Source organism: Numida meleagris, chromosome 4 (assembly GCF_002078875.1).
Source record: "Numida meleagris isolate 19003 breed g44 Domestic line chromosome 4, NumMel1.0, whole genome shotgun sequence".
NCBI classification, from domain to species: Eukaryota; Metazoa; Chordata; class Aves; order Galliformes; family Numididae; genus Numida; species Numida meleagris.
Window position 1 is genome coordinate 24,136,559 of NC_034412.1, and position 15,196 is coordinate 24,151,754.

Below are 15,196 nucleotides of genomic sequence, written 5' to 3' on the forward strand. Positions count from 1 at the left end.
CATCTAACAGTATTTTGCTCTTTTATAATGATTTCTCTCTGTCAGCGCAGCAAGAACATAGCCATCAGCCATCAAATATGATCCTAAATCTGATTAGCTGCTTCATGGCAATTTCTGAGACAGTACTGACGCATTGATGCATTCTGCTGTTGTTTCTGCTGCCTTTTCTGAGAACCCACTTACTCTGTATTAACCTGTTCTCAAGATTTCCTTCTAGAATAAGAACACTATTAATGTTTTTGAGAATCATGAACTTGAAAATCCTCGCTGCCATTCTGACTTGACTTCTCTTTCTAGCGTTTGTCCAGCTGAGACTGCTGTGTACTTATGTGTTCCTTCTGTTTGTCTTTTCCAGCAGATTCATGAGCAGTGGAAACAACAATGCCTGCTTCTCCACAGATCACTGTTCTGTAACTCTGTACGGATCCTCTAGCATGCAACAATTTAAATCTTGCTGCTGCTTTCATTGGAGATGGAGGGGCATGGGTGTAGGAGGGGGATGGGAAGTGAGATGATACTAACAGTACCTTTAGCCATCTACCTCACAAAAACCATAGGACATTTCTCCTGACAACTCCTCCATGTCATTCTTTCAAATTTCATCATAATTGGCCATTGTTTTCAAAAGATGCATAAAGCAACTCAATCTTTCTAATACATTTACATAATATGTGACACCTTACTATAAAAATGAATTTTGCCCTATTTCAAAATAATTGAAGACTAAAAATTAACAATATTAAAAAAAACTATCCAAACAGTGAGGCTTCTTGTCCCCCTGCTGTAACAGCACCTCAGTACCTCCTCTGTTGCTGCGCCATCCCCCACTGCACATCATCAGCTGCAAATCCTCACTGCCATAGAAAACCAAACATGGTAACACAGAAACACAGAAAACCAAAGTATGATTCTTCAAAAAGTGATATAAAACTGCCTGCATGGATATAAGTAGACCAAGAAAAACCAAGAAATCCCCCAGGAAAAGTGGCTACAATACTTGTTTTCCACCCAAGCAGCATATTACTTGCCAAAAATCTTCAGGCTCCTTTGCTGCCTCACAAGTATTTGGAATAAACATGGATGATTAGATGCGTACTGAAGAGCTGTTTAAAAGGACTTGTTCTGTTTCTGAATGCTTTCACGCTCCTTACTTCAAATGCCTGTTTCAATGCCTCCCAGAATTCAATGCAGATCCAAAAAAGCTAATTCTTAATACTCCAGAGTTTCAGTAGCACAGGATTTAGTGCTTATCGCTTTATCCTTCTACATTATGAGCACTTTCTGATTGTAATGGTGAAGAAAAAGGGCTCAGAAATGAAGGAAAGGAGATGCTACAAACCACTGTTTCCAGTTGACAAATATTTTTCCTGTAGGTGCACCTTAGGAAGAGTCATGTTCAGTTATTAGATTACAGGTTACAAAATAAATTGTGATAACCCTTCAAAACGTTTAAGAAGCACTTCACTATCACAGCTGACATCAATACAAAATATAACTGATAAATCTAAAGAACCTACTGCAAACACAACTAATATCCAGGAAAGACTGGATTATTTTTTCTAAGTGCAGTTTGCTAGGTAATGTGTAACCTCACAAAACTCCAATCCCTGAACAAGAGGCAGTTAGAAAGTTACAATAAATTTCCCAGTGATAAAACAACATATGAAACATTGCCAAGTGAAGGAGTGTCTCCTAATAAAAGAGTAAATAATAATTTATTATCTGGTAAATGAAATTGTTCCTCTCAATGACAGAGTTTAACCCAAGTTTGTTTGCTTCCCAATACTTGTGAGACCACTTCCCTTATAAGCAAGCGCCCGGACTTCCCTCCAGGAGAGCACGGCTCAACAAAGAGGTTTGAAGAGGCTCAGACAAATGCTAAGAACATCCGGCAGCTGTGTATGCAGGGAACACCTCAGCCTGTTCTACTCAGCATAGTTACCTTCAGACATTTCCCAACTTACCTTCCATATCCCAGACGTTCAATACTGTTTTGCTGCTTAAATAGAACTTTGATTGATAAGTGGCTTTTAAGAAATCATAAAGCAATCTCAGAGAAATTGGAGTTATTTATGGCTTCCCTGGTAACATGTAAAGCACTGCTATGAGCAGACAACAATGAATGCAGATAGTTTAATAAATGATTATGTAGACACAGTAAGAGCCAGCTTTCTGGTCTGGTACAAGTTGTTTTTTGTCTTCTGAATGAGCTAGCAGCATTATCGCTACCAAAGAAAAAGCTTCATTTAAAAAAAAAAAAAACTTTCACAGACTAATACACTCTATCTAAATCTGAGTCCATTCTGAAAAATCATGAATTACTCTATTGATTACATTCCTCCTAAGAGAAGCACTAAATGGCACATCAGTGCAATCCTGCACACAGACACAGACACACACACACAGACACACACACACAGACACACACACACAGACACACACACAAGTGCTCTAGGAGCTCTGGGTACTATTTTATGGGGAATTGGCGTAGTCAAGGCAATAACCATTCACTTACACAGCCACATGTAACAACAAAAGGCACCTTCCTATAATTTGAGGGAAAACCAACAAAATTAATATCCTTATTTTTCAAAAATACTTCTCTAGGAAAATGCAGTGAGTACATAAGACTGACTGAGAGCAAATTAAAACATTTTCAGTATTACTTGTTCAATGACAAAACATTTATCTTCCTGCTCTGGTTTTCAACGCGAGCAAATGGGAGCACTCAAACTCCATCACGGAACACACATTAACAGTGATCTAGAACAGCTCAGAATTTGATACAGAACTTTATTATTGGAAAAGGAAACAACGCTTACACAAACTACTCAGCTAAACGTGGCTACTGCAGCCTGCCTTAGCCTTACGCTGCAAACCTGCTTACCCATCAGTGTCTCCTGCAGGAGCCCCAGTTCTGAATGGTACAAGGGCGCACGTGCTACAGGAAAAGCACCCACATGTTTAGCAGGAAGGGGCACATCCTGGTAAGAAGTAAATGAAAAATCTTGATTACAATTGATGGAACAGTGAAAAGCAGCTAAGAAAAGAAGCTGGTGGTAAATCTGAAAGGTGCTGTTCTGCTTATCTAATTCAACTCATCACCACACAAAAGACAATTACCTTACTGCAAGGAGTAAGGTTGATGGCTCAAAAGCAGATATGAAATAATTTCTGGTAAAAAGTATTTCCAGGTGACATGATGCAAATCAGTACTCAAAATAACCCACTACAGGATCTGAACTTTTGAAGAAATTGTAAAGCTATGAAACTTCTGGCCAGCTTTCCTTGTTTCCACATGGCTACTCGGCTAATGCTGGGGCTCATCCAAAGGTTTGCAGGTTGATCAAAGTGGGGGTTAGCATGGACCTTCTCCTCCTGCTCAGCTGAACAGTTCCAGGCACCAGAAGGGACCCCTGGAGTCGGCTCCTACCAACACTGTGCTTCCCTTCTCTTCCTGTAGGGAGCTACCATTACCTCAGCAGTAGCAAGCTGACAGCTACAGCAAGGAGAGCTCGAGAGCAGGGTGCCAAAAAGCTTTCATCAGCTGAAGATGACGAAGCTGCTTGATTTGGCAGAAAAGCATACTTTTTATCTCAACCATGATCCCAGAAGCTCTAAAACAGAAAAATCCCAAAAGATACATAAAAGACAATAATTTGGTTTTTAATCCCTCATCAAAAGAACTATACAATTAAATAAACATACCAAGGGTTATCTTCTCCTGTTTTAACAAGGACATGAGAATATCACCAATAATACCATGCATGAGACTAGCCCAGATTTGTGTTTCATAGGTATTTAACTGAATCCAATGGAAAGACGTTAACAAGATTTTTAAAGTAGATTCTCCTTTTGCACTTACGGGTTGCAGCAGGATTTTTCCTCACTCAACTTTAATGAATGTTATCAATTAAAATAGAGTCCTTATTTAGTGCTTAGAGCTCATTTTCAGATTTTGTTGAGGCCATTTTAGTATTTAGCTCTTTCAAAAAATTTTCTGCTTAATATTCCAGATTTGAGTACTCTGTCACTGCAAATTTTTCCAATACTAGAACAGTTTTCTAATACTACAGATGTGACCGGCTCTCCCATTTAATGTGGTTGAGCTCAACTCCCTACTTCATTATACAGCTCGCGTTCAATACCATCCAAGTTGCTCTTGGCCCTTTTCATCATTCATTAATTATGTATTTCAAGTCCAGTACTGCTCTAATCAATTCTGATTCTATGGCTGGGAGAACCAACAAGAGGAATCTTGCCTTTTATTCTTTAACTCAGCAGCGTCTTTTCTACAATTATAACATTCTTCCCTTGCTTTCTAAATAATGTTTTTCAACATGGATATACTTTTTCAATGTGCATTTGTAAAATCTTTAGCAAAACACGTTATGGATGGAACCAACACCTCCGGGCACTTCCAGACACAAACATGCATGACAGCCTGCCCGCTGGCCTCCTGCTGCCTGCTAGAGGCAACGAGAGAAAGCCATGCTTTAAAGCTGGGGAACTCTGGAGCAATTTCCATCACTCATTTTTAGACTTAGGTGTTCCTATATCGGGTCTTGATACTGCTAAAGAGACAAAAAGCAATGAATTTTGGAACTAATTCCTTTAGGTTTATTGCTCTTCCTGAGCAAGGCACCTTCCTTACCTGCAGGGTAAAACCTGGCTTTGCTCTGTGCTCAAAGCGACAGAGCAGTGTTTTAAGACATGTATGTTAAAAACAGTACACCTTTCTAAGCACTGGGAACTTCTGAATACTGAACTCCCACAGAATTTGGAGTTAGCTGCCCGTTTAGGGGAAAAAAAGACATCAACACAATTGTCTACTAGGTTTTATCACATTTGAGCTTTCTATGTCTGTTTTTTTCTCCTCTTGGTATCTTTACAGTAAGAAAAAAAAGGTATGAAATTGATTTCTCAAACTTCTTATTTTTTGCATGTACCATGCAAAACCAGAAGTGACTTAACTTTGCAGAGAAGAGTATCAGCAGATCTGACACAATATGCCATTTCAGCACAGCGCCTGCCTTCTCCAGGGGCACACTAACCACTTAGTTGCAGCTGCACTTGTAATTTCCTCAATTTGGTTTGTTTCACTAACACATACAACTAGTTTTCTCATTGGTTTTGTGCTACACATTGGTAACACATAGCACACAGCACTGAATTAAAATACATTCAGTTTTCCCTGCCCTGCAGTGTGTCTGCTTATGTCCTCTACCTGTGTTTGGTCTCATAAAGAGCCCAAGCCCTCCCAGCAACACAACTCATATTCCAGCAGCTAACAGATGACTGGTCAAGAAAAGGACCCTAATATGACAGACTTTACATGCATTCCTATCATGTTCGCTACTTCACGTGAAAGCAACATAATTAAGTTGGCACTCTCCTGCAGCAAGACTGAACGGCCTTCTCTGCTTGCAGACGATGCAGGCAGTCTCACAGGGATGTCAACTGACTAAAGATCAATACTTTCAAAGGCTTGTTTCTGTGTAATAGAACTGCAGCTTTTAATGAAAAATCCGTTTTAATGCCAACCATCCCAACAATGCCAGCAAACTCCAGCAATGCTGAGCACTCAGCTTCCTCTACAGCTAGAATTCAGGGAGTTCTTCAACACTTCAGCCCTTATGTTTTATTCAGAAATCAACTGCTGTCAATATAGCCATCTTCCAGTTCTGGATACACTGGACAGATCAAGAGAAAGCCAAACGAGCCAGTTATTAGTTACACCAACATTTCCCATGCTGAAGTAAAAACATCTTACCAGCATTCAGACAATAAAGTTAAGGAACTCCTGTGTTTTAAGCTTAACAAGTGCCAATACGAACGGGTACAAAAGCCTTTACCTTCAGTTTTTGGTTATTCCACAAAGGAAAGAGAGCTGTTATTCATTAAGCCAGCAAGCAGCCATAGTACAGTTACTGTAGCAGGAGCACCCCTGTTTTCTTTGAAGCCAGAAGACACTTTTTGTACATGAAAATGAAATTTTGGCAGACGTACTCGAAAAAGGTTGTCATTTTAAGTAGCTACTGACCTCCTTCAAATAACAAGAGAATCATCTGGGAGAAGTGGATTATCAGATTAATCACCAAGCAAGAAAAAGCCCTGAATGTAATTCACCAGAAAAAGGAGAACCTGAACACATTTTACAGTACAGCTTTCTACTAGGAGAGCTGTAAATACTTCTGTTTATTTGTAGGTGAACATTTAGAAGAATGTTTATTATTGACTGTTCTCTAACACAACATTTCATTTTTTATCTACCTGCCAATGCCCAGACTTGCTAAAATTAGGCTGCCTTACAAGGAATATGGAGGAGTAGATGATTACTATGGTAAATGTTGGCTTGCAAGTATAAAACAGTTTCCTGAAATCAACGAACTGTTGTAATGACAAGCCCAAGGTAATATCAAAAGGAACACCTGAAGTCTGTGATTGCTTTTCTGAGCAGAGTATTCGTGCCTTTGTTAAACAGCCCACCCCAGGTCACAGGGGCAAATGGATCCTTAGGGTCAGAAAGACAACGCCAGTGCGCACAGAAAGGATTCATGGGCAGAGCAGTTGGTTGGCAAGCTGGTGACATTCTTGCTCCTCACACCAAACCACCCACTTCTCTGCAGTCAAAGGCAACAAGTTCAGATTCAAGCTGCTATACCCCATGCTTAGTCTTCCAGCTTCTGCTTCCAGCCAGCTGCTGTTCCACACCATTCTAGCTTTTCTTTTTCTTAAATATCTTTCTTTCAGATGAGGAGGAGCTACAAGCTAGGGACAGACAGCACAAGCTTTTTTTTTTTTTTTTTCTTTTTTACCATCTTTTTTTCTGAAGGTGGGGGAGCATGGGAGTCAATAGACTCACCAAACCTATTGACTGATTATTCAAACACAGCCACTGTGAAATCCTTTTGGAGGGGCAGGAAACAGTTCTGGAGCTTGAGCAGGGAATAGACTCTTCCAAATTTTCTTAAGTCGAAACAACAGAGCAGAAGACAAACTAGCAGTGGAACTGTGCACTATGTTCATGAAAGCAGAGCAAAAGGTGAATGGCTTTTGAAGCAAACACATGAAGCTCAGGTACAACGTAACATACAACTCTGTCAAGGAGTTGGAGGGCATCTGGCTTTTCTTTTTTGCCTTGGATAGTTGAGAGCTCTGAGAAGGCAAAGTAAGTAAGAGATTGATGATCTTCTCAATTGTTCTTCCGAGTATCTATGAAATATATCGGCAAGGTAAGTGACATAATATGAGCTGTACTTTACAAGAATAAAGTACCGCTGGCCTCTCTGTTGCAGCAACAGAAAAATTCATATTCTCAGGAAAATTACCAGGTGAGTGGAGAAGCTGTTTGTTCCTGTACTATACTCTGCTGCACCTAGGAAAATGCTCAATTACAGAACAAAGCCCCATTATGCTGAGAGCCACAGTAGAGAAGCAAAATGCCAGCTGCTTTCCCACCTCCAGACAAACCTCACTATCACAATTATTATACATGAGACCACAAACTGCTCTTTAACTCGCAGAGGTACCTGTCTTCCAACATGCCTTTACTAACAACCACCAAACACACAGAGCAAAACACAGCTAACACTACTGGGAGCTGTAGCATAACAAAGGGCACAGATGGGGGAAAGGAAGCTGCTTCAATCACTGTCACCTCAGATTTTTCACTGCTGAAAGACTTGTTCATCTGCTGTCAATCCGATTGCTAAGGAATTCCAAATTCATCCAGAAAACCAGAACAGCTGCAGTGGCTGGTGATGATTCTGCATACACTGACAGCGTCACAACAGCCAAGGGAACCCTACAACATCCATCCCTGTCACACGAGAGCTGCACAGAGGCTGGTTCCCCACCGGAAACCAGGCCAGGAGCAGCCCCTCAGCGCTCCAAGCAGATGAGCTCATGCTCCAGGCGGAGGGACGGGGGCTAATCTGTCAGAGGCCAACACTTGGGGTGACAGGAGGGCAGCAAAGGTGACAGCACTGATTGTCACCCAGTAAGATAAAGAGGTGGGAAAACACCAACCCAGTACAAAAATACACTAAAAATCCATTGTGCGCTGTCATCAGTATTAATCTGCAAAATGAAGAAAAGCCAGGAAAGCCTAAAAAACACAGAACAGTACCACTGTAAATTCAATTTTTCATCCCATCTCTATCAGTAACCCAAAGAAAATTTAGCTTGTAAACACATTAAGAGATAATTTCAAAATAAACAAAAAAATGAATGAAATCTAATATCAGCTCGTCCCACATGCAATATTGCACAGTACCAATTCTAAACTGCGTCTGAACTAATTCATTTAAGATCACACATGGATAGGAAACCATAACATTACCCGAAGAAGCTGGGGCCTAATTACTTATTAAATAAATGCTGTTAATTAAGAAGTTATTAAACAAATGTTGTTAATTAAGACATAACTGAAAGATTGGCTCCAAGGCTCAGAACATACCCACTGGTACGAACACAGGCCTCCAGCATGAAAGAGACAAGAGCTGCACACACAGTCAGTGCTGGAAGACAGCTGTTGCCCAGGCACATTTTAGAGGAAGATTTTAAAACCAGAGACTATATTCCCATTAAATGTTCCCATTAAAATCCCTTTTACACTTTTTTCTGCATAATTTTTTTCACTTTCTTTCCCATCTTTTTTCTTTTTTTTTCCTGTTAAAGGTGCTATTATACTTTTACCACAATAAAGTAAATCCTCTTTCTGTATTGTCAGAGGCAGTCATAAGGATTTGTACCACTTTATAGTAACAAAAAAACACAGCATTTGAAATCAAAGGATGTGGAGAAACCGACATTCCACGTATGCTTTCAGCAGCTTAACTCTGAGCAAACAAGGCAGCCTCTCTTCAACACTCTTCATGAATATTGAAGGCTGCAGCTAATCAAATGACAACAGACAACTGCATCAGGCAACAGCATCCAAACAGAAGGTCCTCATTCTCCCAGACAAGCGCAAGCAAGAAAGCCACAGCTCCTGTGTGATCAACCACCACCAGGCAAGAAGCCAGATAAACACTGTATTGTGCATCTCACTAACCAAGCAGGGGCAGCTGCTTCTGCAGAGGGACAAACATCCATTTGTCTCAGTAACAAGTTTCCATGCTGGTTCTCATCCTGTCCCTCTCATTCCCCATGTGGGAGGAGGACAAACACACCTTTCTGAGTGGCAAAACCAACAGTGACCCAGCCATGCCACCGAGCATAGGCAAAGGCAGAACCTCTGGCACTGCCCACTGGCAAAGCCTTGCCTGAGCTACGCACAAGAGGAGCACCACCGAGCCATGCAGCCTTGTGCAGAGCTCTCAGAAACACATCGGCACAGAGCAATCCACCAGCACCAGAATGCCGCCAGCATCACAGCACCATGCCCAGGTGGAGCTCCAGGTGTCAGGATAGGAACTGATGGGAGAAAGTCTACACAGCAGTGAGCAGGGTCAGGAAGCACGAGAACAAAATCTGTGAGGAAACACTGGAAACTGGAATATAAAGACATGCGATTTGTGTTAGAGATCAAGGGAGAAAACGGTACATCAGAAACAGGTGGGCGTGACCAAGTTAAAGGTTACTGCAAAATGCGTCAGCTACACTTCAGGACAAACACAAACAAAAAAGCAGCAAGAATATAAAGCACTGGAATAATCTGCTTAAGAAATGAAGTGGAATTCCCAGCAATTAAGAGATTAGACAAGCACCTGTCAAGAAAATGGTAAATGACCTTCCACCCAGACAGAGCAGGAGAATAACTCAAGGTCTCTTCTCTTCTGTTGTTGTTCAGTATTGTCCTGGGAAGAAAGCATGCCCAGGCAGAGCCATGAAGTAAATAATGAACCACCCCATACAATGCCTTCTTACAACAAAGGCACAACATTAAATAGAGATCTCAGGATGGTACAGTTTTAATATCTCTTTGTGACTGTAAGCGCAATGTGGATTTAGATTCCAAGCTATGTGGCTGGAAATGCCAGCAACAACAACAACAATTGGTGAAAATATTAAAAAACAGAATTACTAGATATAAACACATTTTAATAGTCTCCCCACTAATAGTTCTCTCATTAGATAAAACTTCAAAGGTAGAAATCTGTACAGAATATCTTCTTTCATTGGAGCATGCCCTGGTTAGAGGCTGGAATTGTCTGAGTGATAAATGTTCTGCAATTCTTTGAAAGCAAATTAAGGCTTCTAAAGGGAAACAACTGCAAGACAAAACAGGAGCCTAGGTGTCTTCTTGCAAGCAAGCCACTAGAAGACTGCAAAACCAATGTTACATTAAACCCTTAACGACCTCAACATTCTGAGGGAGGGTCTTCAAGAAAACATACTGCAAGGCTAAGTCTGCCTTGGCAAAACAGGAAAATTCTGATGAACTGGAGAGCAAGGCAAGAGGTTGTAAAGAAAAGAATGCGAGGAAGGCAGGGTGACCTCCAGTTTTCTCATCATATATAGTTATGATACTTAGATTGAAAGAAAAAAAACAGCATTAGAGCCACGGGGTTCCATCGGTGAGCACACTGCCAGCCACCAACAAACAATGTCACCCAGCTGCTCCCCAGCCCATCAACCTCTTGACTGCAATAACATGCAGCACAGCAAAATGGACAACTTCTATACACAGACACTTCTGCTCCTCTTTAAGTGCACTTTGAAGCACTAACAGCTCTGATCCTGACATCAGTTAGTTCTTGGCAAGGTTAAAAGCAGTTTGCATTGCTCTTGTACTTCCCATCCCACTAGAACATCACACGCTGCCCGCGCACAGCAGTGCCCTGCTGGCTGTTTTCACTGTCCCATGCTGCTGCTAGTTCAAGTTCCTCTGGAAGATTTCAGCCAAAACAAATGTTCTCTCCTAAACAAAGTTAGGAAAAACATTCATTTTCTATTTGTGTTCGCAGTAACTTGCATGCTTTGAAAGCAACATGGATACAGCACAAAGATACCCAACTGGCGAGAACTTAGTGGCAGCAGACAAAGAACTCGGAGCCTTGCTTTCCAACCCTGAAAGTTATGTTTAAGATAGTCTGGTGCTCAGGGGATGCCTTGTGTTTCCATCACAACAGACTGGTGTCTGTCATAGCTCCATCCTTCTTGACAAAATTGGAAGGATATGCTGTAGGTTACCCTCAGCGAGGCAATCTGTTCCTTCTGTAAAAGCTGCACAATGATGAAATCTGCTAAGTGCAAACCTGCTCCAAATGACCTATCTTACAGCCTCTACCAAGCTAGCATTCACTGTTTTGCAGATGCTTACACACTGGTCACTTCAGAGATTCATTTACTCACAGCAGCAACTTGCAGCTATCACATGAAAGCCACAGAATGGGGCAGGTACAGCTCTTAACTCTGAAGCAGGAAAACTCAGCAGCATTTTCTCACTGAAATACTTAAGGGGAAAAAAAAGGGACAAAAAAATGCCTTTATCTCATATTCAGGAATTAATTTGAATAGTTTTTGTTATAACATAATCAGCCTGCAGCTCCAGGTCTGATGCAGGAACGTGCAATGCAGCCGGTCTCTGTGCCAGAGGCACGTGCTGCGGGGAACAAGGTGGGAGTGGCTGTGTAACACCCAGCCCCACCAGGGCATGCTCACCTAAGCCACCTCTTGCCACGTGCTAACCAAAGATCCCCTTCAGGATTAAAAAAAAAACAACAAAATCCAACAATGAGCAGCTAAGTCCCCACTGCAGAACCTACATCAAAAGCAAAACAAAGAACAGAGCTGTTCCCTGAGTCTTATGGTTTTGGCCTTGGTTGCTGTAGGAAAGTTTGGCAAAAAAAAGATGATATTCAGATCATTTCTAACCTTCCACGAATGTGTTCTCCCCTTTCCTCAGCACACCACTTTGCCTTCTCAACCTAAGGCTCCACTCAGGGAGCTCTGCCAGTAACGTCAGTGGCAGGAGCTCGCAGGAACAGCAGAACTCACTCAAACTGACCTGAAACACGTTCTTTTGAGTCATCTCTGTCTGACATAGAAGGAATATTAGCAATAGCTTGCCCAGAGATTAAAAAGGCCAGCCATTTCACTAGTTTTTAAACACTACTCTTACTGCCCCTCTAATATAGCAGAGGGGCAGTCTGACAGAACAGCAGCTGACATGGAAGTGCGGATGGAGCTAAGGGGTGGGACTGAACTCCTCCAGGCAGAAAAAAACGGCACCCAGTGAAATTCATTAATGCTTGCTGAACACTGATGGAGACCAAACAGTGGGTGTAGCACAGGAGGTGGTAGGTGGTGTGTTTCAGCAGTGGGAACAGCAACCACCTCCACTGGTGAAGATGCTTACAAGCATGGCATGCAGGCTCATGCTCATTGCTGGTCAAAATGCAGAGCTACTGGTGGTGACTCCTGGAAAACAGCAAATTCTCAGCTACAAAACACTATCAAATAGTGTTATTGTGCTCTTTGTAGCTGTAGTAGTTTCAGTGGATATAAAGAGGAGACATTACTTTCAGAGTGACCTATGTATATTCCCACGTTCTTCAATTACGCATTTGATCCTCTGCAGATCACATAAGCTTTCCCTGCGTCACACTCACCTCTCCCTGCAGCAGCAAACCTGGTCATACATTCAGAATTCAAATAACCTAAGCAAAACCAGCTGTGCCTTGTAACATCAAGCAAAGGCTCTGTGCTATTCAGCAGTCTGTAGGTGAAGAGATCAGAACTGGAGAACCACAGATCAGTTCCGATTGTCCCACACACTGAATGCTTTTTGTGATGACCGTCACAGAGAGTCATTATCTCGTGTCAGGAGCTTGAATGCAAACAGGGCTTACAAAGGAACAACACGTTGCCTTCAGGACAAAGGCAGATAGAATAGTTAAACTGCAGATGTGGGTGTTATCAAAGCATGACTCTAGGTCACGGAAGTTGTTTGAGGGAGATGCAACAAAGGAGTTGACTGCCAAAAACACTTATGAACAAGTAAAAGTCGAAAGGGTTATTCTCAGCTGCCTGTTTTACAATAAAATCAACTACATCAGTGACATAACCGAGCAGTGCCTCTGAATCTAGTTAAGAAAATGCAGGTGGTGTATCCTGGCATTACTCAGGCAGAGATTCTGAGCTCTGCACAAAGGCTGCAGACATCTCCAGTGGGTGACAGCATTCCTGCAGGTCTGGCAATCCCTGCGGATGAAGCCCTGGCAGAAGTCTCAGAGAAAATATTCTGAAGGTTTTAACAGGATGCACCTTCAAGCTTTAGCAGCTTCATAAAAACTCATTTGCCTAGAGGATGCAAAGGTCCAAGAAGCAATGGGAGCTACAACTGATAGCCATTTGTGTTGTTATAAATGGGACGTTTTTGCTTCCTTGGATTCTCACTCCTCACTAATATCCTTGTCTTCTTCCTCTGAAGGTGGTACCTGGTCACTGACAGATCAAATCCACAAACAGTAATGAGAAATCAGAAAAGTATGGCATACTTAAAACAAATGAGAGCAGTTTGTTTTACCATCTTTAATGGCTTTAATGTGGTAGTAACAAACATTTCAACTCAAAGACAAGGCATTCCCAACTCAACAGTCACCCCAGGAAGAATGAATGTGCACACAGCAGCCACCCACCAGTGGTTTCATTCCACAACACCAGTGCTCTACCCTTCAATGTACCAACAGAAAGGCCTGAAAATGTTCCTTTGCAAAGTGTAAGACACAGCTTTTCTTCCCTTCTGGGAAGAAAAGTAAGTATTACAGCATGATACTGAAATATACAATTAAAAAGTGCCAGGAGCAGGACATGCTTTTCTATTCTTTTTTTGGCAGCACTGGTAACACAGTTCCACTTGAACTCCAGAGATGCTCAACAGGACCTGACTGCAAGTTCTCACCATCATCCAGCACAAGGACAGCGCCGCCAGAATCCACGTTGGCCACTTTTAATGAAATGCAGCATCTCTCCCCCTCATCAGGGTCTCAATGCATCCAGCACCTTGTACAAGAGCTCAGTAATTAGCATTCAAAATTACCTACAACATGTTTTGAAACAAAAGAAATTTCAGCTCCGCCTTCACCTCTTCAGCAGAGAAAGCTGTTCCATATGCAGCTCATGAAAGTGGTAACTATTAAAGATGTTAAACAAATGACCCATGTGAGTGAAGAAGGCAAGAGCCTTGCACAGACCTATGGAAGTTACACCACTTCTTCTGACCTAGCATACTGATTCTTTTCTTTTTAGAAAGACAAGAAAGGGCATTATCAGTGCGTTTGATTTATGTCAATGCAAGGAGAACAATCAGCTGGAGCCTAGGTATGTCATAGGAGGAGCCTTGAAGAGCTAAAGAAACATACTGGAGCTGTGGAATAGGAAGGAGATGAAGAATGAACAAACCGCAGTCTGGAACTAAAAGGGCAGAGGATCCGAAACGTCAGTGTCACAGCAGCCCTTCAGAAGCCTCAGCAGCTATTCATACCGCTATAACTCCCTGCCTTCTCTCACACCACCATGCCCTACTCCATACTTGGTATGTTTTGCACTACATGATCTCGCTCATTCACATGCTTACTGACTCTTCTCGATACAGCCCACCTTTATTTCTACAAGGCATTGAACAAGGTTCTTCACAAAAGGCTCTCGAAGAAAATAAGCTGCCATGGCAACCACAGGCCTGGCACCGAGGGTTATCTGGCTGCAGGCAGGAAACTGAGCAGGAACAAATGGCCATTTCTGACACAGACCGATGCCACCAGTGAAGTCCCACAGAGCAGGAGCCCAAACTTTGAGGCTTTCATAAGAATGTCCATCTGGAAAAGGAGATGATGGCTGAAGTGACAATTTGCTGGTAACACCAAGCTCCTCCTGGTGACGCGGGCAGGGTCAGAAGCAAAGAACAGAAGAGCCAACACACAGACTGCAAAATGATGGCAAAGCTGGGTGGGGGGATTCAGCGATGAGATACCCACAGGAACACACGTACACCAGGGTAAGCAGACACATCCATGCCCCTCTGCATCTCCCACCTGAAGAAGGTGGAATTTTAACTCTCCAGAACCATTTATCCCAAAGAACATTGTCATGCTGACCATGCATCACCTCTACAACACCCAGTTCAGGTCATTCACATGGCAGGAAAACACCCCTTGCTGAAAGCACTGGGTGCTTTTCAGGTAGTGAACCCGAGCAGCTCCACCAAGGGCGGGAAAGGGGAAAGGGGAAAGGGGAAAGGGGAAAGGGG

General features: G+C 42.3%; 1 protein-coding gene across 4 annotated transcripts in view; it reads right to left on the minus strand.

Annotated features, from left to right (window-relative positions):
* The window catches only part of STAG1 (stromal antigen 1), a 167,965-nt gene that overhangs the window by 148,891 nt on the left and 3,878 nt on the right, over nucleotides 1–15,196 (minus strand). The window contains exons 1-2 of one of the 4 annotated variants that reach the window (XM_021394524.1): nucleotides 3,478–3,617; nucleotides 2,888–2,984 (exon numbers count right to left, since the gene is read on the minus strand). The exons of 1 other annotated variant lie outside the window; for it this stretch is intronic. The gene's annotated coding sequence lies outside the window, so the exon portion shown is untranslated. Of the gene's footprint in view, nucleotides 1–2,887; nucleotides 3,004–3,477; nucleotides 3,618–15,196 lie in introns of those variants that run through there. 2 more of the 4 variants (XM_021394527.1, XM_021394525.1) reach the window with 2 other exon arrangements.